Consider the following 22,552-nt stretch of genomic DNA (forward strand, 5'->3'; position numbering starts at 1 on the left):
TCGCCTAAGATTGAATCTAAGCCGCTTGACTAGGCCGGCAAAGATGGATGGTCACGATCGATTTGCGACAGTAGGGCATCGCCGTAAACACAATCTTTAGGGATTTCAAAGCAGGGCGTTTAAGCTACTTTGGGTAAACTATTTGACATGCTCTGGTTTCGCCATGGAGAGGTCGATCGACCAAGGGAAGAGTTGGGCCAGTGGTGAACACGCTGGCACTTCTTTGGTTGCTCAAGATGCGATCCTAGCCTTTTAACTAGGCCGGCTAAGTTGGACGGTTATGATTGATCTGCAACAGTTGTTTATTGCCGCTACCCAAATTAGGGTTTTGCTCACAACGTGTTTTCTCGAGTTTGGGCAATCGATCTAGCACTCTATAGGCTTGCCGCGGGTAAATCGATCGGGCAAGGTGAGAGTTGGGTCACCAATGTGCATGCTGGCGCCTCTTTGATCAATCCAGGGAAGATCTCGGTCGTCCAACAAGGCTGGCAAAGTTGGAGGTTCATGATGTATTTAAGACCCTTTTTAACGGCCTTAGCTCGTTGGAGCTTCCTTTCAAATAGCGCGAACACCCATTTTAGGGTTAACGTTCGGAGCACTTGTGGCTGAGGGGAGTGGGACTCGATCGACTAGGGTGCTAGTGGGACCGCCGGTGGTCACCACGGTGATTGCCTAGTTCTACCAAAAGTAAGCTATGCTTGTTAAATCGCGCGACCAATTCGTGTGGCTGTGATTATTTTTTGAGACTGATATGAATAGTACAGATTCTCCTTTAAGGAATAAATATGTGTTTGATCACGCTAACTTTAGTTAAACAGTGTGTGAACGCGTTGATCTCTTTGTCAGAAAGATGTAGCCTGTATAAGTATTTTTGTGCAGATCCCAATACTAGCACTTCGGGAGATTCATGATATTCTGCTGAGAGTGAGCATTGATCGTCATGTCATGTCAGTATCGAGAGTTCGGCTGGGAACATAGCATGGAAAAATATCATGCGAGTTCATGCATTAATAAATAATGCTGGCGTAAAATAGAATTCACAGAATATTTGGGATTGCTACTATGCACACCATTCTGAATGAATTTCATATATATATATATATATACTGAGTTGTTCAATGCATGTGTAAGTAAAGAGGTTTGAGCACTTGTTACTTTCAAATGACCTTTATCCCTTTGCAGGATCACATCGCTAAATATAGGGTTTTACGGTTTTGACCCTGAACTAAAAACCACCATCAACACTTGTTTTCTTAAGGTTAAGCTATTTCAAATGGACATAAAATCCGCGTTCCTAAACGGAAATTTAAAGGAAGAAGTCTATGTTGCTCAACCTAAGGGTTTTGAAAATCCTGAATTCCCAGATCATGTCCTTAATCTCAAAAAGGCATTATATTGGTTAAAACAAGCACCTCGTGCCTGGTTCGAATAACTAACAAGTTCTCTTCTTAAGAAAGGTTTTTCGAGAGGTGGAGCTGATAAAACTCTGTTTACCAAATGGAGTGGGAAATATGTAGTGATTGCTCAAATATATGTAGATGATATCATCTATGGTTCAACTTCTGAGAAATTTGCAAAAGATTTTCAAGTCTCTCTTGGCAAGGAATTTGAAATGAGCAATGTTGGTGAATTAAAATTCTTCTTGGGTTTACAAATTCAACAACACAAGTATGAAATTTACTTATATCAAGAAAAATATGTTAGGGATCTTGTTACAAGGTTCGGTCTTGATAAGTCAACTCCAAAACTGACTCCTATGCCCACTACTGGTAAACTACATCAAGATGAGAAAGGTGTAAATGTAGATCAAAAAATCTATCGATCTATCATCAGAAGTCTTTTATATCTCACAACTACTAGACCTGATATTGCTTTTAGTGTTGGTTGTTGTGCGAGGTTTCAGGTGAATCCAAAGGAAAATCATCTTGCAGCTGCGAAAAGGATCATACAATACATTAATCACACTATTGGGTATGGTCTATCCTATACTTTTGATACTAACATTGATCTTACTGCCTATTTAGATGCAGATTGGGCAGGACGTGTAGAAGACAGAAAAAGTACTTCAAGAGGATTTTACTATGTTGGATTGAATCTTGTGACATGGCATAACAAGAAACAAAACTCACAATCCCTGTCCAAATGTGGAGCAGAATATATTGATCCGGGTTCATGTTGTACTCAACTTCTATGGATGAAACAAATGCTTGTTGATTATGGAATTGACACTGGTGTAATGAAGATCTTTTTTGATAACTCAAGTGCGATTCGCATTACTGAGAATCCTGTTGAGCACTCAAGAACTAAGCACATTGATAAGGTATCATTTTATTAGAGATCTCTATGAAAATGGTATCATCAATATGGAATGTGTGCCTTCTGAACAACAATTGGATGATATTCTCACCAAACCTTTAGATACTGCCACGTTTCAACACTTACGACAGTCTATTGGTGTTGTCTTGGTTCATTAGTTTTCTAGACTTTTGGCCCTGGACTCATTCATATCTTTTGGTCAATCAAGAATTATAACGTCAGTGTAGTGTTGTTTCAATTCCGCATTTGTTTCTATGTAGAAATCAGTTCTGTTAGGTATCAAAGTTTTTTTTTGTAAATAAATAAATAAAAAATCCTTATTTTCTTGTGAAAGTAAGGTCGCTCTTGTTGTTCCTTTGGGGATGACATTTTATGGGGCAGAGTTCTTAATTGAACTTGTACTTAATTGCCAAATCTTTGTGGGAAGTGCGGGTGTGGAATATTATAGGGGTTATCTTGTATCTTTATAAACTCCTTGATGAATGCATTTAGTTTCGGCTACATGATTGCATCTAAACAAAGTTGATATATGGTTATCTTTTGGTCATGAAGTATCTCATGAAAATTCATTAGGATCCCACTAGTTTTCGTACCTTTGCCAATTTATATTGACAAAAAGGGGGAGAATTAATGTGTAGTTCGTACTACAAATACATATGATTTACGGATCATTATGTAAGGGGGAGTGGTTTTCATGTGAGATGAAGTATTGACTAAGGGAGAGTGATACATATCACCATAGTATTGCTGTCATAGTTGTGATACAATTGAATTTTGATGTTGTGTAATAATACTATGACACTGTATAACAATGATTGAGATCTATTGTTTTATCATTGTTATAGCTACATATCTTCAACAACTATGATGCGGAGTTTAACACATTTAGAATCATTGGAGTACTTGGAAATGACGAAGATTTCAAGTAATGTTGAAGAACCAAGGAGATCAAGCATTTGGATGAGAAGCTACAAAGTTTATTTATTTTGTAATCCATATGTATTAATAGTTTTGTCACTAAAATTGACAAAGGGGGAGATTGTATTGGAGCACTGCTCGGTCGAACTCGCAAGCGTTGATATCTCAAGCTTGTTTGTAAATGTTAGTGATCAAAACTATAAGTCTTGATTTCTAGTCTACTTATAGATGTCTCGGACTAGGATAGATTTTGTAGTTGAGTATTAGACTTCACGACGTTCATCATTGAATACAAAGAACTACTAAGGAGAGCTTGTGGAACTTCATCAACAAAAAGGTATGTGGAGACTGAAACTCATCTATCACTTGAAAAGTCTATTTCTACTCTATATCCTATATTGAGACATAAGTCGTATTACGATATAGTTTTCTATTATACACATTTGAGATTTCGAGCTGAGTTTAACTCGCTTACATATTTATCGGAATATGTTTTGGCAAGCTTTGGATTCTACCAAGTTCATCTTGATCATGTGAAAATCGCCGAGCAACATCTTATATGATTCGTGTGACACAATCATTTGTGTAAACTTGGAATGTTTCGATTATGATTATTTCAATAACTTGAAAATTGCTTTGATGCTAATAGTGTGTGAAAACGGCTATTGTCATCCTCTAAGAAAGTTTCAATGATTGAAATAAAAGTTTAGAATACATAACCATCATTGGATTATAAACATATTGTGCATTCTTGCATGTATGTGATCCATGACCAGAACTAAAGTATGCATACACGTATGCGTACTTGAAGTTGTGAAATTCCGTGTACCAAGTACATATACCCGTACGTATACTTGCGTAAGGTATAGGTCCGGAAATTTCTTCTGGGATTTGGAAGTGTACTAAGTATGCGTACCCGTTTGCATACTTGAGTGGTTAAAGTTCTAAAATCGGTTGGCTCATGAACTAATATATTCATATATTAAGGAATGCATTCTTTGCAAACCGTGGCTATAATGTTCATGAATTGATTCGAGTGAATCAAAATGATTTTGCTTCAATTGTGTTCTTGTATACTTCTATGATAATATAGCAATTGAACAACTCTTTAACTAGTTTCATTTTAGTCATTTGAGCTAGTTATGACTAAGATGAATAAGGTTGATATGAGGGTATTCATATGGGTAACCTTGTTAACTATTGTTGAGCCAACATGGTGTACTCGTTTAGGTACGGTTACATAAACCTAAATGAGGGTACATATCATCTGTGTATAACAAGCTAAGTTCGATCTAACGGTTGAAAGATATTAGCTTGAATCTAATCAGGTTTTCATCTAACGATGAATATTAAATGCTTTGTTACCAAGGTAACTTAGATTGCAAACCCTGATTTGAAAACTACATAAAATAGAACTCCAGCAACTGAGAAACCTAATCCCCACACCTCCTATGTGATACTAGTTGCATAAGCTAGAGTCGATTCTCCTTTAACCTTAGGTTTTTCACGAAACCCTGTAGGTTAATGACTTGAAGACTTCATTGGGATTGTGAATCCAGACCCAACTATTTTTTCTATAGTTGCGTGATCTGATCTTGCTGTTTCTATCGTGTTTGATTACGATTTCCTTTAAGATCGGCTCGAGATTTATTCTCCGATAGGCAAGATAAAAAGTAGTCACAAACATCTTCGTCTCATCGTTTGTGATTCCACAATATCTTGTTTCACTACCATACGATTAAGATTATTGTGAGGTGATTGATATTTTTTGGTTGTTCTTAAGGAATATAAGTTCGGTATATCAATTGGTTCATGTTCACCTTGATTTATCAAAAGAAATAACAAAACTCGTAGGTATTTCCGTGGGAGACAGATTTGTTTATCAAGTCTTCGACTTTGGGTCATAGAAACTCTTGGTTGTGGGTGAGATCAACTAAGGGAATCAAGTGCGTAGTATCCTGTTGGGATCAGAGACTTAAGGAGCACAACTGTACCTTGAATCAGTGTGAGATTGATTAGGGTTTAACTACAGTCCAGTCCGAAGTTCATTGGTAGTAGGCTAGTGTCTGTAGCGGCTTAATACAATGTGGTGTTCAAATTTGGACTAGGTCCCGGGGATTTTCTGCAATTGCGGTTTTCTCATCAACAAAATTCTGGTGTCTGTGTTATTTGTTTTCCGCATTATATTTTGTTATATAATTGAAATATCACAGGTTGTGCATTGAGCCGATCAATTGGGAAATCCAACCTTTGGTTGTTGATTGAAATTGATTTATCCTTGAACATTGGCCTTTGGTACCGTTCAAGTTATTTCTCTTATATTCAATAGGGCTCGCAAATTCCTATTTTCTGATTGCATATTGAATTGGGAGATAGAGATACAAAACTCTTTAATATACTTTTCTCTAGATTGAGTCTAACTGTCTAGTTGATTCTCTTGAAAGTATATTGGAGTTTGTCTATTCAGATTGCCAAACGAATTTTTGGGTGTGGTTGTTAGACCCTCTCCTTTTCAGATTGTTATAGCGCTGCTTGGTTGAACTCGCAAGCGTTTCTATCTCAAGCTTATTTGTCAAGTTTACAAAAAAAGGGGGTCTAACAACCACACCCAATATTTCTCTTAGCAATCTGTATGGACTAACTCCAATATACTTTTAATAGAATCAACTAGACAGTCAGACTAAATCTTAATAAAAAGTATATCAAGGAGTTATATCTCAATTTCTCGATTCAATACTTACTCAAGCAAATAGAAATCTGCGAGTCTAATTGAATACAAGAGAAATCACTTGAATGGTACCAAAGACCAATGTTCAAGTATCAATCCATTTCAATCAACAACCAAAGGTTGGATTTACCAATTGATCGATTCAACACACAACCTGTGATATTTCAATTATATAACAAAATATAATGCGGAAAAGAAATAACAAAGATACCAGAAGTTTCGTTAACGAGGAAACCGCAAATGCAGAAAAACCCCAGAACCTAGTCCAGATTGAACACACACTATATTAAGCCTCTACAGACACTAGCCTACTACAAACTAACTTCGGTTACTGTAGTTGAACCCCAATCAACATCACACTGATCCAAGGTACAATTGCGCTTCTTACGTCTCTGATCCCAGCAGGATACTACGCACTTGATTCCCTTAGCTGATTTCACCCACAACTAAGAGTTGCTACGACTCAAAGTCGAAGACTTTAATAAACAAATCTGTATCACACAGAAAAGTCTACAGGAATAGATAAATCTGTCTCCCACAGAAATACCTACGAGTTTTGTTCCGTCTTTTGATAAATCAATGTGAACATGAACCAATTGATAACCCGGACTTATATTCCCGAAGAACAACCTAGAATTATCAATCACCTCACAATAATCTAAATCGTATGATAGAGAAACTAGATATTGTGGAATCACTAACGATGAGACGAAGATGTTTGTGACTATTTTCTATCTTGCCTATCGGAGTAATTTATCTCAAGAAATCTTTCGATTGTACTCAAATACGATAGAAACAACAAGATCAGATCACGCAACTACAGAGTAAATAGTTGGGTCTGGCTTCACAATCCCAATGAAGTATTCAAGTTGTTAACCTACATGGTCTCGATATAAACCTAAGTTTAAAGGAGAATCGACTCTATCTTATACAACTAGTATCACACAGGAGGTGTTGGGATTAGGTTTCCCAGTTGCTAGAGTTCTCCTTTATATAGTCTTCAAATCAGGGTTTGCAATCAATGCTACCTTGGTAACAAAGCATTCAATATTCACCGTTAGACGAAAACTTGATTAGATTCAAGATAATATCTCTCAACCGTTAGATCAAATCTTAGCTTGTTATACACACATGAAATGTAACTTCATTTAGGTTTGAGTAACCGTACCTAAACGAGTACAAGGCGTTGGTTCAACAGTTAGTTAACCATAGGTTAGCCATATGAGCACTTTCATATCAACCTTATTCTTCTTTACCACAACTAGTTCAAATGACTCAAATGAACTAGTTAGAGAGATGTTCAATTGCTTAAATCTCATAGAAGTATACAATACACAATCGAAACAATTTTTTTTTTTGATTCACTCGAATCAATTCATGAACATTATAGCCGCGGTTTGCAAAGATTTCATTCTTTAAAATATAAATGTCTTAGTTAACGAATTAAACTGTTTTTAGAAAATAACCTACTTAAGTACACATTACTGGTACGCGGACTTAAATACCCGGAATAAATTTTTTTTCAGTTCACAAACTCCAGTTAAAATTCACGGGATATGAACTTCCAACAGTACGTGGACTTTAGTTCTGGTTATCCTGAGCAGCAAAGTACGCATACTTTGGTTTAAGGATATTGGACTTATACACATATGAGTTGTCTCACAATGTTTATATCCAACCATGGTTATGTATTCTAAACTCTCATTTCAATCATTTAAACATTCTTAGAGAACGTTATATAGTTGTTGTTCACAAACTATTTTTCGTCAAAGTGATTTTCAAGTGATTGAAACTAATATGACTTTCCTCACTAGTAAAGATGAACTTGGCCAAAGCAAAAGCTTACCAACACATATTTCGAGAAATATATAAGCGAGATAAACTCAGCTCAAAATAGTTCATGTGTATAATCATAGTCTATATAGCAATACGAATTTTGTCTCAAGATAGGAGATAAGGTATACTTTTGAGTGATAGATAAGTTCAAGTCTCCACATACCTTTTTGTCGATGAAGTTCCACCAGTTCCTTGAGTAGTTATTCGTCTTTGCATGATGAACACCGTGGAGTCTAGATCTCAACTACACTTTCTATCCTAGTCCGAGAATTAGCTATTAGTAGACTAGAAATCAAGACTTATAGTTTTGGCAAGTAAACTTGACAAACAAGCTTGAGATAGCAACGCTTGCAAGTTCAACCGAGCAGTGCTCTAACAATCTACACCTTTGTCAATTTTAGTGACAAAACTATCAATAGATATGGATAAATAATATTTGTAGCTTCTCATCCAAATGATTGATTTCCTTGGTTCTTCAACATTACTCGAAATTTTCGTCACTTCCAAGTACTCCAGTGTGTAGATGGGGAAAAATGATTTGCTGGTTTTTAAGGAATTGAGGAGACGACCGTACGGAGGAAACTCCTCGAACCGAGCAAAATGTTAAACCTCACACAGATGCACCGCTGCAAAGGGGGTGCTTTAGATTCGAGAGTTCAAACTGTAGTACTCCGGCCTAAATCAAGACAATGACCGTTCCAGAGTAAATTCGGTCACAAGATAGGATGGGTTGATCTGTAGGAGGGAAGCTGAGAAATGTGTGGAATCAATGATAATCAACGATTGTGGGTGTGTGAATTATGAATACGATAAGCTCTGAGTGATTGAAATTGCTCAATTGAGAGTAGTTGCTCAATTGATGAGTTGATGATCTCGTGTTGTCAGTTTGACGTGATATTGATGATACTGATGATGATGATTCAATCATGATTCAGAGACTTATTTATATTGCTGGAATTGTAGACACCATGATTCCATGAAGTGTGACAGTTGATGGAATCAAGGAGTGGGGAAGTGGATATCGTGTTTGAAACCAGTTGTTCAACGTGTGGAGACTTGGTCGATTTTCCACCCACTACCTCGTGAATTCCTTTAACTGATTGCACTACTTGATCACATTCCATCGTGTGTTTGAACACACGTGACGTAGACCGCCAGACCAAAACCCTAAGTGATATCCCCCCAAGTGACACGATTGACGTATCGTGGTTTGTTAGTCAGTTGATGACTTCGTGGTTTGATGGGACGATGAGTCCATGTAGTCGTTGAGTTGAACATGAAGTTCTGAAACTTATGAATTAAACATGTCATGAGACAGAGGTATAGTTCTTACGATGAAGTGAGCAAGTATTGCTCATTCGATGGATCGTTGAATATTGATTGTTGAATCAATATTCCTTGGTTTGAGAAAATATTTATCATCTGAGCAAGTGTTGCTCATGTGATGAATTGTTGAATATTTGATCGTCTGAGCATGTGTTGCTCATTTGATGGGTTATTGGCAGCGTACCAAAAATATTAATTAGAATACTGGTCGTTGAACCGAGCATAATTAATAAAATTAATGACCATGAGGTCGTCATAAAATTATTAAGGTTTGGAATCTGGAATGATGATCCTTGGATTCAGAAACCCTAATTTGATCAATTGATGATCAATTCATGGTTCGTCAGAAGTTTAACCATGGGACGATGGAGGGAGCGACTATATGGGACCATGGATCAACCATGTAGTGTCCATATGCTCATGTGAGCAAATACAAAGAACTCCTGAAGAGTTGACGATTTGTTTATGAAAGAATGATTAAATGCTGGTTTAATCATTTATTCGAAAATGCTCGTCTGAGCCTTAGGTGAGAAAACCTAATTAATTATGACGAGGCGAGGGACCGACCATGGAGTCATGAAACCGGACCTGGGTTGACCCGTGGCCGCCTGATGATCACTTCATGAAAATCCAAAGTGTTTGGGAGAGTTTTGGACCTAATACGAGCAATTGTGCAAATTAGGTCAAAACTGTGAAAATTGATAGGACCGGATTTCGTGAGCCAAAGAGCCAATCTTGGTCAGTCAAGATAGCGTGCTCGTGTCCCCAAGGCGTCCGCGTCTCAGTCCTGAGAATTTTGATATTTTCTGATGTGCAATTGAGCATCCATTTGTGAAAATATGCCAAAATTAGGGTTTCGACGAAACTGAGGAAAAACACCATGAGATGATGAAAAATAATTATAAAATAAGGAATGAGGAGGCGTGGGACCGCCGTGGTCAAGGCATGGTTGGACGGTCATGACCACGGTCCCGTGGTTCCTTTTCCTTAATTTTATAATATTTTGATGATTTTATGAAAAATTCATGAATTTTGAGAAATTTGATGAATTTTGGGAGTTTCCATGAATTGAAGGAGTTTTCATGAATTCAAGGAACCAAAAGATATTAAAATAATAAAACAAGGGCGTGCGGGACCGTGGAAGGCATGGCTGGCCGGCCAGGGCCTGTCCCACAAGTTTCCTTAATTTTATAATGATTTTATGAAAAATTCATGAATTTTGAGAAATTTGATGAATTTAGGGAGTTTCCATGAACTGAAGGAGTTTTCATGAGTTCAGGGAAGCAAAAAATATTAAAATAATAAAAACAAGGGCGTGTGGGATCGTGGAGGCATGGCCGTCCGGCTTGGGCCCGGTCCCACGAGTTTTCATAATTTTTTAATATTTTTTTAGGTATTTTTTGATGATTTGGGGGAATTTTTCCTAATTTGAGAGAAATACCATGAAATCAAGGAATTTGATGAATTCAAGGAAAACTAATAATAAAATATAAAACAAAGGTGCGTGTGGGACCGGCTAGGGCATGGCCGGCCGGCCAAGGCCCGGTCCCACAAGTTTTCATAATTTATTTTATTTTATTATTATTTGATGATTTGTGAAAAATACCATGAAATCAAGGAGTTTTTTCATGAAATTAGAGAAATAATAATAATAATAATAAAATAATAAGGAACCGTGGGTGTGGGCCGGTTGGCCAATGGTCACGCCCCACACTCCTTTCTTAATTTTATATTATTTTTTATGGATTTATGAAAGTACCATGAAACCGAGGAGTTTCCTCGAGACGAAGGAGATTTGATAAAATGAGAAGATTTTCATCAAATCATGGAAAATAATAAAAATGCATTAAAAATATAAAAACTGGCGTGGGATTGACCACGACACGGTCGGTCGGTCGTGTGCCTGTGCTCCATGTACCCTGGTCAATATTTTTAATTATTTATTATTTTCTTCTCTATTTTGCATAGGTTCATCATTCCGTTGTATTTTTGAAATACTCGTTCGTGCGGTGACTGTTAGTGTATCATCGTTGAATACACCTTCACCATTTGAATCAGGGCTTACTTAGAGGTAGCTCAGACGCCCGGTTGTTGATTATTTATTACTAATTGTGGAATTCAGTGGAGAATAATTCACAAAACTTAATAATAACATGTTTATTATTAATTCATAGGATCAGCTGAGGATTCGACTACGAATTCAGAATAATAAAGTGAGCATTACCATTCCATGGGATCGTAGATTCGACCATAGAATCAGAGTAATTAAGGTTTATCTATTACCATTTATGAGACCAGTTGTGGATTCGATCATGAAATCGGAGTAATGAGATAATATAGTTATTGCTATTCTATGAGATCAAGTCATGGATTCGACCATAGAATCAGAACAATTGTTATTGTCATTCCATGGGACCAGTCGTGGATTCGACCATGGAATAGGAGCGATTGCAATTCGGAATAATTACTTTGTGGCTCTATACTAGCAGAGCAAGCTGTCTAGGAGCATTAATTATCCTGATACGAGCTTTCCGGTAAGTCATATCCTTTATATAGTCAGGGTAAACTTGTTGTTTGTTCCTGAAGACGTCATCGCTCTATACTAGCAGAGCAAGCTGTCTAGGAGCCGTCCATCTCGTGATACTATATAGAAATAATCACTGAAAGTATTCAGTATTCATGAGATATGTCGTTGTCCAGTTGTGAGACTACATATCTACATGTACTCTGGGAGAAAGTACTCTCCGTTGAGAATTCGATGAGAGACCCGTGTCTCGATACTCACGTCTGATTGCTGAATCAGAGCTTCGTATAATTATGAGTTTACTAATTTAGCCTTTGTCGAAAATCCACCATCTACATTAAGTCCCCTGCTTACTGAGGAAAGATGTGTTCCTCAGTCAGCATTAAATGGTGATTTTCCGGCCATAAATAATAATACCAGTAATTGAACTTAGTCGTAAGTTGAGATGTTACCGGATTTAGAGAGCATGAGCAAACCACGACTTGATGAAGGCTTCAATGTCATGATTGGATCATCGTTTTATGAGCATAAATTGATGTTGAACCGCTGGTTTGGATGACGAGTCTGTGGTCGGTTAGGATTCACGGGTCGGGCCCAATAAGGAAATCCTTGTGAAATTAGGTTTTGGAAATATAGTTTGGTATAAAAGGAATTAATCCTTTTTTTTTTAATTTCTCCTTCACACACGGCCAGCACCTTCATCACCTCTCCATCACCTTCACGTCAGCAGCGAGTGGAGGACTTTCCCGCCGGAGCCGATCGCCGCCGCCACCGTCCGGCCGGCGCCGACCAGGTGAGCGATTTTTTTTTTTTTTTTGATGTTTGTTGTTATTTACATGAATTCCATTAAGTGATCATGTTAAAATCATATACATGTGTATACAATTGATGTGAGTTTTATGAAAAACCCTTGGTTTTTGTAAACGTATGTTCGTTCGATCGTTAGTTTTGAAAACTAATTATAATCCCTGATTTAGGAGAGATTTTTTTTTTAATATGAACCTAGGTCCAGTGATAAAACTTAGTGTATGAGCTTTCATGTATACCAAGGTTTCATCATAAAAGAAGTGAATTTTCATGAAATTGGAAAAATCCTTCGTTTTAGAGACAAATAATGATGACAAGAAGGAAAATATGTATGATGAACTTGTGTCCAGTGATAAAATTTTGCTTATGAGCTTTCATGTAAATACAACTTTATCATATGTATGAGATGTGAGCTTTCACAATATTTTTTGAAATAAACCTTCGTTTTAAAGACAAATAACGATGATACGAAGGAAAAATAATTTTTTTTTATATATATATGCAGCCGTGACATATATTGTGCAAAATATGATGATATATTTTATTTTCATGAGTTTGTTTTCATTTAATAAAATCTTTGAGAGTTTATGTATGCAAGTTGCATTAATTGCTGTTTTTTCGAAAAATCAGAAACGTGGGTTTTGAGGAACCTTCGAAGATAGACAATATATTTATGATGAAATATTTTATTGTTGTAAACTTCATGGGTCAGTTGTGCGAATGTTCATATTATGAAAATTTTGTGATTTTATGAAAAATTAGTTTTGAAATTAACAAAGTTTCGTTCGTTTTTTGTAGTTTTCGAAGAGACGAACGATTTTGAGGTGTTAACTCTAGTATTACTATCACCATTGTTAGTGGAAGTATAAAAGGTAAGATTTAAGAGTTACCATTTTTTTCTTGTATTTCCTTGATTTATATCTGGACGACATACTGAAGTAGAATGTAGTGTGAACCTTTTTAGCTACTTAGGAAAGATGTCCAATTCCCAAGCTGACGACGCCTCGAGGGAAGAGATGTGCGTTGATGATGGTATCTCCAGAGATGAGACACGCATGGATGAAAATTCCGTTGGGGGAGATGATGGGTTTTCAAATGATGTTTATAGTTGAAGTGGTAAAACGGATTCGTATCAGACTTGTGAAGAAAACAATTTTTCTAGATTTAAATTAAACACGCAAATAAATAAAATAGTTCAAACCTTTAGAGAAAAACACCAAGACTTGGATTCCACCATTGATCCATTATTTGATAAATTCTAATAATTAATATTCATGCAATTTTTCTTTTAGAGTGATTCTAATATTATGCCTTTTGTAGATTTTTGAAGTAATAAATGTAAACACCAAGCATGAAACATCAAGAGTCTTAAACTAAGCATGCTCCATCAAAATGAATCACAATTATTCAATAAAAATCAATTTTCCAATAAAAATTCCATGCAAATAATCATGTAATAATATTGCAAATAAATAATAAAGTTAGAATTATACCATAAATAAGGACCAATGGCTTCCTCCGTCGCCTTGGCTAAGGGGTTTAGCTCCTCATCCCAAAAACACACTCACAAGATAAATTCATGGCTAAAATAGGTGTTTTTATTGATGTATAAGATGAAACAGGAAATTGTAACGCTGTGAAAGTGTTACAGCGTCACCGTTACAAAGGGGTCACTGTTACAAAAGAGTATGGTAATTTAAGACTGCTGTAAACGATAACTATCTACTGCTGTGAAACAACAACAGTGGTATTGAAAATAAGTGCTGAAGAACGACGGACTCTGCGAGTCTGTTCTTCGTGTTCTTCAGAAGCTTTAATGGCAGCAGCAGCAGCGCTGTCTCCTCTATAATTGCTTCTCCTAGGCTCTCATCGACTCTAAACTCTCTCCTAAGGTTTTCCAAACTTTCTTTGATGTAAACCAACACTTATATAGCCCAACAGATCCATAAATCTCGACTAAATATGCGATTATTCTTTTTCTTCTTCTCATGCAGTTGAAACGATAATCGCTTCTGTTGAGCTTTTTCACGTGCTGTTGGCTATAAAATAGCTACCAAACTCTTCCATAATCTTGAATAGGACCATGTACATGTTAATCCAGCGTCAAAGTCCTCCAGAAATCTCTCAAAAATATTCTAAAAACCCAACAGAGAACACGTCTCTGTTTTCCTCTTTGCTCTCCGGCCATTCCAGCCCAATTGGTTGGTTCCAATCGATTGTACTAGGCCTGTTTAGTCCATCCAAGTCCAGCCCAACTGATTTCGGCGATTGAATCTCGTTAAAACTCCATCAAAATTCGATTATCAATCTGCCAGTGAACTTCCCGCCAATTTTCCAATTCAAAACGTGAAGAAGGTGGGTGCCCTTATCCTGTGCTGTTCTCCCTTTAGCAGCTGCCTGGAAATAGGTCACCCCTTAGTAATTAGGTTACCCCTTATCCAAAATCGAGGGTCCGTATAGTGATTTCTCTGGGACATTTTCCGCACTTTTTTCGGGGTTCCTCCGGGATATTCCTGGGGTACTTCCGGTACAATTCTGGGGCGCTTCCGGCACGTTATCAACGGAGGTCCAAATGCCGCATTTTTAGCCAATTTCGCCACAAAGCCTTATTCTTCCAAAAACACCTACAAATAAATAAAATAACCAAATAAGTACGATATCGAGCACTAACAATATATACAAATGAGCTATATTAGACACATAAATGCGTCTATCAAATACCCCCAAACTTATTATTTGCTAGTCCTCGAGCAAATCTAATCTAAAATAAAATGACTACACTTAGCACGTGCAGTAAGCCGTTAAACCACTAGGTGGCCCTAGTGGCGGAGTGTTGTCTCCGGAGGGTTTACCAGAGGTGTACCCACAAAACCTTAATACTCCAGAGCTTAGCTATCTACGCAGAACCTTGGAAGGCACTAAAGAATCTCCTTGGTTGGCATACTTATTGACTACAGGAAGAAGTACCCTGATGCGAAATTCCAATTGTTGTACACGAGTTTGCACTCAAGCATACTAAAATTCATATAAAGTGACAGAGCTCTACTCAGATAGTTGCACTATGGACATCATATTCGGAGTCAAAACTAATCACATGGATAGATCAAGAAGATGGATATAGAAAAACATAGATGGTTTTGATGTTTACTAAGTGAACGACGTTTCCCATATCTGTCTGAAGGCCTCCGCCAAAATGAACCTATCCTAATGGATTGAGATACTAGTCTGACTAATATCAACACACTGGCATATACAAGGGTACCAGTGGTCGATAACCTAACTCTAGGTCAACACAACTGGCATATACAAGGGTACCAGTGGTCGACTTTATTGAATTTATTCCTTTTGGTCAAATGGTCTGGTCTCAATTTTTTTTTTTTTTTGGTAACTACCATTTTTTTTCATCTTTTTTTTTTTTCATCTCTTTTTTTTTTCAACTTTTTTTTTTCATGGTATCTCAATCACTCTAATTCACCCTAGCATTGGTAACAACTTGAATCGTGGGCCCCACCTATCACTTAGAGAAACATATTTAAAACAAAATAAAAAAAATAGAAGTGAAAAGGACTCAACGAGATATGGTGAAACTATCATGTTATTTCTAACACCTGAGCTCTGTGCTTTTATGAATAGACTCTTTAGATGTTTCCATCTAATCAGATTGGTTCCTCAAACTCCTACAATCAAAATGCTTCCATCCACTTAGATTAGTTAGTGCAATCCTCAATAGGCATAATTTCTAAGCTCTGGAGTTTATTTATTGCAAAAAAGCCAAAAAGTGTTTCTTCCCCACCCCCAAACTTAAATCTAACATTGTCCTCAATGTTTCTAATGAAATTAAAGCACATACAAGGAGAAAATGTTACCACTGGAGGGAAAAGAAATAAGGAAGGATATTACCGTATCACAAGAACGCGGGAGCCTCCCAGTAAATGCTAAATTTATAGTCATTAGCTAGACATCAAATACCTCAAAAAGAATTTTCACCTTCCAAAGTCGTATACCAATAGTCGAAACAATTGTGGGTCCATAAGACCAAATAGAACTGCCACTAATAGGAGACAAATAGTCAAGAACAGAAAAATGAGCAGAAAGAGCACAACCTGATCTAAAGTTTCTCGCAAGACAATTGGATTTATCTGGAGTGCCCAATTGGGCTTCATATGAGTGTCTCGGGAAACATATTCATCCGAAAAACGGGCCTCTAACATATGGATTTTCTCCTGGACAGTATCAGGAGGATCGGGTTGTGGAGTCTGAATAGACTCAGGGAATACCTCACTAGGCTCGAGTCCCAAGTTAGGGACTTCCAATGGGGATACTTGACTATCACAAGAATCATTACTACCTCCAAACATAGGGTTTTCACTACTCTCAGTCAAACCTTTAATTATTGCTTGGATTTCCGAATCTTCGGAGTCCTTGAAATGCTCAAGAGCTTCTTGTAGTTCTACAGTAGGTTCACCTATCTGTCTTAGTAAGATTGTCTCATCAAATGCATCCACACAATCATTAAATAAAGTGTCATCCCAATTATCCTGAATTTGAACTAAAGTGCTAATCATATTCACTTCCTCTAAATCATTGGAAGGTTGTCTAGTAACATTAAAAACATTCAGTTCAGTGGTCATATTACCAAAGGATATGTTCATGAGTCCAGTCCTACAATTGATGATAGCATTAGATGTGGCTAAGAATGGGCGACCTAAAATCACCGGGACGTGAGCACTTGGGTCCTGAACTGGCTGGGTGTCTAGAACAACAAAATCAACTGGATAAACAAACTTATCAACCTCAATTAGAACATCCTCTATGACACCACGAGGGACTTTGACAGACCTATCAGCTAATTGTAGTGTCATGTTGGTCGGTTTCAGCTTACCAAGACCTAGCTGGGTGTATACATGATACGGGAGTAAGTTAACACTAGCTCCTAAGTCAAGTAATGCCTTATCGACCATGTGATTACCAATTGCACAAGATATGGTAGGGCATCCAGGGTCCTTGTACTTAGGGAGTGTTTGGTTCAGAAGAATTGAACTTACTTGACCAGCTAAAAAGGCTTTCTTATGGACATTAAGCTTACGTTTTCGTGTACAAAGATCCTTAAGGAACTTGGAATAAGATGGTAGTTGCCTAATTGCTTCTAGTAACGGAAGGTTTATGGTAACTTTCTTAAAAACCTCCATTATGTCATTAAAGTTTGATTCATTTTTTGTTGGTGCCAATAACCGGGGAAATGGGGCTCTGGGGACAAAACCAGGCTCAACAGGACCCTCATTGGTCTCTTTAGAGACTCTATCAGTCTCCTCATTTTCTGGCTCATAAGGGTGAACTACAGCATGTTCACTTTCAGGTATGTCGACCTTATTATCAACTTTCTTTCCACTCCTAAGGGTCGTGACAGCATTCACATGATTGTACGATTTCTCTCCTCTAGGGTTAGGATCAGTATGACTAGGGAACCTTCCATCTTCTCTCTCACTTATAAACTTAGCTATTTGTCCTACTTGAAGTTCTAACTTGGCAAGACTCTGGGAAGTATTCTTCAATTCCTGCCTAGTTTCTTGTTGAAAGCTCATGTGGTTCTTTGATAGCATGTCATGGTTACTTACTAACATAGTGATAGCTTCCTCTAAGGTAGAGATCTTTTTCTCGGAAGTGTTCTGAAACTGGGTTTGACCTGAAGAGTTCTTAAAACCAAAACCTGGGGGAGGCTGAGAATTGCTAGACTGGCCTTGACTCTGGCCCTTAGACCAAGAGAAATTAGGATGGTTTCTCCAACCAGGGTTGTAGGTTTCTGAGTATGGGTCAAACTTCTGACGGTTCTCAAACCTAGCATTGTTATAGACAGCATGGGCTTGTTCTTCACTAACCTGACCTTCCCATAATGAATTATCGGGCTCTATTCCACAACTAGAGACTTGAGAGGCTCTATTAGGTTCAACAAGGGACCTATTTTTAGACTGGCCCATTTCCAAAGCTTCTAACCTTCTAGATAAAGCAGCAAACTTAGCATCTGAACCAAAACTTGTATCTACCACATTGGTGCTACTTCTATTGACTAAGAGTCTTTTAGGGGGTTCAACACAAGATTCCCACTGTTGGGATTTTTCAGCGATAGCTCCTAAGAAGGTAAAAGCATCATCAGCATTTTTACTAGTGAACTCACCAGCGCACATAGACTCAACCATGGCTTTGGTCGAATAGTCTAAACCATCATAAATAATCTGTACGAGTTTCATATTATCAAATCCATGGTGAGGACACTGAGATAGGAGATCATTGAATCGCTCTAAAAACCTATAAAGAGACTCTCCCTCTTGTTGCACACTAGCACTAATTTTCTGCCTAACAGCTGCAGTTTTATGCTTAGGGTAGAATTTCATATAGAAGGCAGCGATAAGTTCCTGCCATGTTTCTATGGATTCAGACGGTAGGTTGTTCAGCCAGGTCTTGGCTTTGTCTCTCAAAGAAAAGGGAAACATCTTAAGTTTCAAGACTTCATCGGTAAGGTCCTTTATCCTAATTGTCCCACAGATTTCCTCAAAGTCCCTAATATGAAAATAAGGGTTCTCATCATCTTTTCCTAAGAATATAGGGATCATCTGAAGAATACTAGGTTTTATCTCGAAATTAGCCGTAGTGGCTGGCAATTTAATGCATGAAGCTCGGTTGGTCCTAGTTGGGAACATGTAATCTTTCAAAGTTGCCATCGCTGGCACAACAGAAGTACTAGGGGTACTTTTATCACTCAGAGATAAATTCTCAAAACTGAAGTTTCCAAAAACAGGGCTCTCAAAAGAAGAGTCTTCGAGCTCCCTGCTTAAATCAGAAGAACTACTAGGTTTTTCGCTAATCAATCGACTAGAGTATCTCTTTTCCAAGCCCTATTAACAAAAATCGGGCATATACTAAAAAGAATTCAAAAAGAAATAAAAAATCCTAACAGGAAGGTTCTAGCAATCACACAGCAGGCTGACTCGACTTTACCACAGCAAACCTAAAGATTTCTAGCAAACAACAAGCATGATGGCTCCACTTAGATTGTTTCTAGACCAGCTTCTAATCCTTCGAAGGGAATTCGTTACAATTTGAGCAAACCCCTCTAGAATCAATCCAAGTTAAAGCAAGTTGAATCGAGGCGAGGGAAGCTCAGTGGAGCTTTGATACCCAAAACCTCACCGATCCTATGCAGCGCAGAGTCACGCATTCAACTCGCAGAAACCGTCAAGAACTTCGAGATGTGCTTAAAAGAGTAACCAATATTTTTCGAATGATTGTCCTGTTAAGCTCGATACCCTATAGGTCTCTTTCTAGTCCAAATTTTAGGCTTAGGTTTCGCTTTAGGTTTCGTTTTCCTAAGGCGGGCAAGAAAGGGAGCGTGATGAAATCCGAACCCTTATCTTGTTAGGCCAGGCCTTGCCCTTTACTAGGAAAATAAAGACAGTCCAGTTCGTCCTCAAACAATTAGCACCGTAAGGAGTACAGTAACTCGCTTGCAGGGGATTCGCGAGTGTTTCGATTGGACTTACCTCCCGTACCAGACGGGGGAAGAACGCTGTAGTCGACTCGGCCACGACTCCTATGCCGGTGCGAACCCGAGGGGCCGAGACGATATTGTAATCGTCGTCCTCCCTGCAAACATTTTATTTAAGGGTACCCTTCCGTAGGGTTTAAAAATAAAAATAAAAATATCCCAAAATTAATGTCCAAAGTCCATAAAAAATACAAAAGAAAAGAAAGTCTAAAAAAATTACAAAATAAAATGTCTCTCTTTTTTTTTCTCTCTTTTACAAAATAAAGAAAATCTTCTTCTTTCGCTCCTTAAGCTTTGCTTTTCGCTCCCAAACTTTAAGTAAATCACCACAAGCTTTGGCAAAATTGTCTTTCGCTCCAATCTTCAAAAATCTGCAAGGAAACAAAAAAAACCCAAAAAACGTAAAGAAGAACAAAAATAATAAAAATAAAAAAAATCTAAAAAAAATGGTAACTAAACACAGGTCCGCGTCGGCGGCGCCAAAAATTGATGGGTTTTCAAATGATGTTTGTAGTTGAAGTGGTAAAACGGATTCGTATCAGACTTGTGAAGAAAACAATTTTTCTAGATTTAAATTAAACACGCAAATAAATAAAATAGTTCAAACCTTTAGAGAAAAACACCAAGACTTGGATTCCACCATTGATCCATTATTTGATAAATTCTAATAATTAATATTCATGCAATTTTTCTTTTAGAGTGATTCTAATATTATGCCTTTTGTAGATTTTTGAAGTAATAAATGTAAACACCAAGCATGAAACATCAAGAGTCTTAAACTAAGCATGCTCCATCAAAATGAATCACAATTATTCAATAAAAATCAATTTTCCAATAAAAATTCCATGCAAATAATCATGTAATAATATTGCAAATAAATAATAAAGTTAGAATTATACCATAAATAAGGACCAATGGCTTCATCCGTCGCCTTGGCTAAGGGGTTTAGCTCCTCATCCCAAAAACACACTCACAAGATAAATTCATGGCTAAAATAGGTGTTTTTATTGATGTATAAGATGAAACAGGAAATTGTAACGCTGTGAAAGTGTTACAGCGTCACCGTTACAAAGGGGTCACTGTTACAAAAGAGTATGGTAATTTAAGACTGCTGTAAACGATAACTATCTACTGCTGTGAAACAACAACAGTGGTATTGAAAATAAGTCTGCTGAAGAACGACGGACTCTGCGAGTCTGTTCTTCGTGTTCTTCAGAAGCTTTAATGGCAGCAGCAGCAGCAGCGCTGTCTCCTCTATAATTGCTTCTCCTAGGCTCTCATCGACTCTAAACTCTCTCCTAAGGTTTTCCCTAACTTTTCTTTGATGTAAACCAACACTTATATAGCCCAACAGATCCATAAATCTCGACTAAATATGCGATTATTCTTTTTCTTCTTCTCATGCAGTTGAAACGATAATCGCTTCTGTTGAGCTTTTTCACGTGCTGTTGGCTATAAAATAGCTACCAAACTCTTCCATAATCTTGAATAGGACCATGTACATGTTAATCCAGCGTCAAAGTCCTCCAGAAATCTCTCAAAAATATTCTAAAAACCCAACAGAGAACACGTACTCTGTTTTCCCTTTCTTTGCTTCTCACGGGTATTCCAGCCCAATTGGTTGGTTCCAATCGATTGTACTAGGCCTGTTTAGTCCATCCAAGTCCAACCCAACTGATTTCGGCGATTGAATCTCGTTAAAACTCCATCAAAATTCGATTATCAATCTGCCAGTGAACTTCCCGCCAATTTTCTAATTCAAAACGTGAAGAAGGTGGGTGCCCTTATCCTGTGTTGTTCTCCCTTTAGCAGCTGCCTGGAAATAGGTCACCCCTTAGTAATTAGGTTACCCCTTATCCAAAATCGAGGGTCCGTATAATGATTTCTCTGGGACATTTTCCGCACTTTTTTCGGGGTTCCTCTGGGGTATTCCTGGGGTACTTCCGGTACAATTCTGGGGCGCTTCCGGCACGTTATCAACGGAGGTCCAAATGCCGCATTTTTAGCCAATTTCGCCACAAAGCCTTATTCTTCCAAAAACACCTACAAATAAATAAAATAACCAAATAAGTACGATATCGAGCACTAACAATATATACAAATGAGCTATATTAGACACATAAATGCGTCTATCAGGAGAAGAAGACGAAATCCCTGGGATTAATAATGTCCCGAACATAGTTGATGCATTCTTTGAAAAAGATATCCCAGGAGTTGAGCAACATTTGAAATCCCCAGTGTACCGTCTTTTAATAAATCCCAGAACTGTTACTCAGAAGAAGTTGGTGACTCCTAAGACAGTGATTCGATTTTTGTCTTGAACGAGGGGTCTTCGCCTCATCAATCATAGAATTTAAGCTTTCTCGACGACCTTTGTAGAAATTTGTCGGCTAGGCGAGGCATATGTTGGGTTTTCCTCATGTGAGGACTATGCTCGACCAGGCGCAGGTGACGAGAGCTATTCAAGCTTCTCGAGAGTTGTTCATTTATCATGACGCAAGTGGTATTGTGGCTCTGTTTGCTCGCTGGTGCATTCCCACTCACACTTTCATATGTA

The sequence above is a fragment of the Papaver somniferum genome, chromosome 7 (genome assembly GCF_003573695.1).
Source record: "Papaver somniferum cultivar HN1 chromosome 7, ASM357369v1, whole genome shotgun sequence".
Lineage (NCBI taxonomy): Eukaryota > Viridiplantae > Streptophyta > Magnoliopsida > Ranunculales > Papaveraceae > Papaver > Papaver somniferum.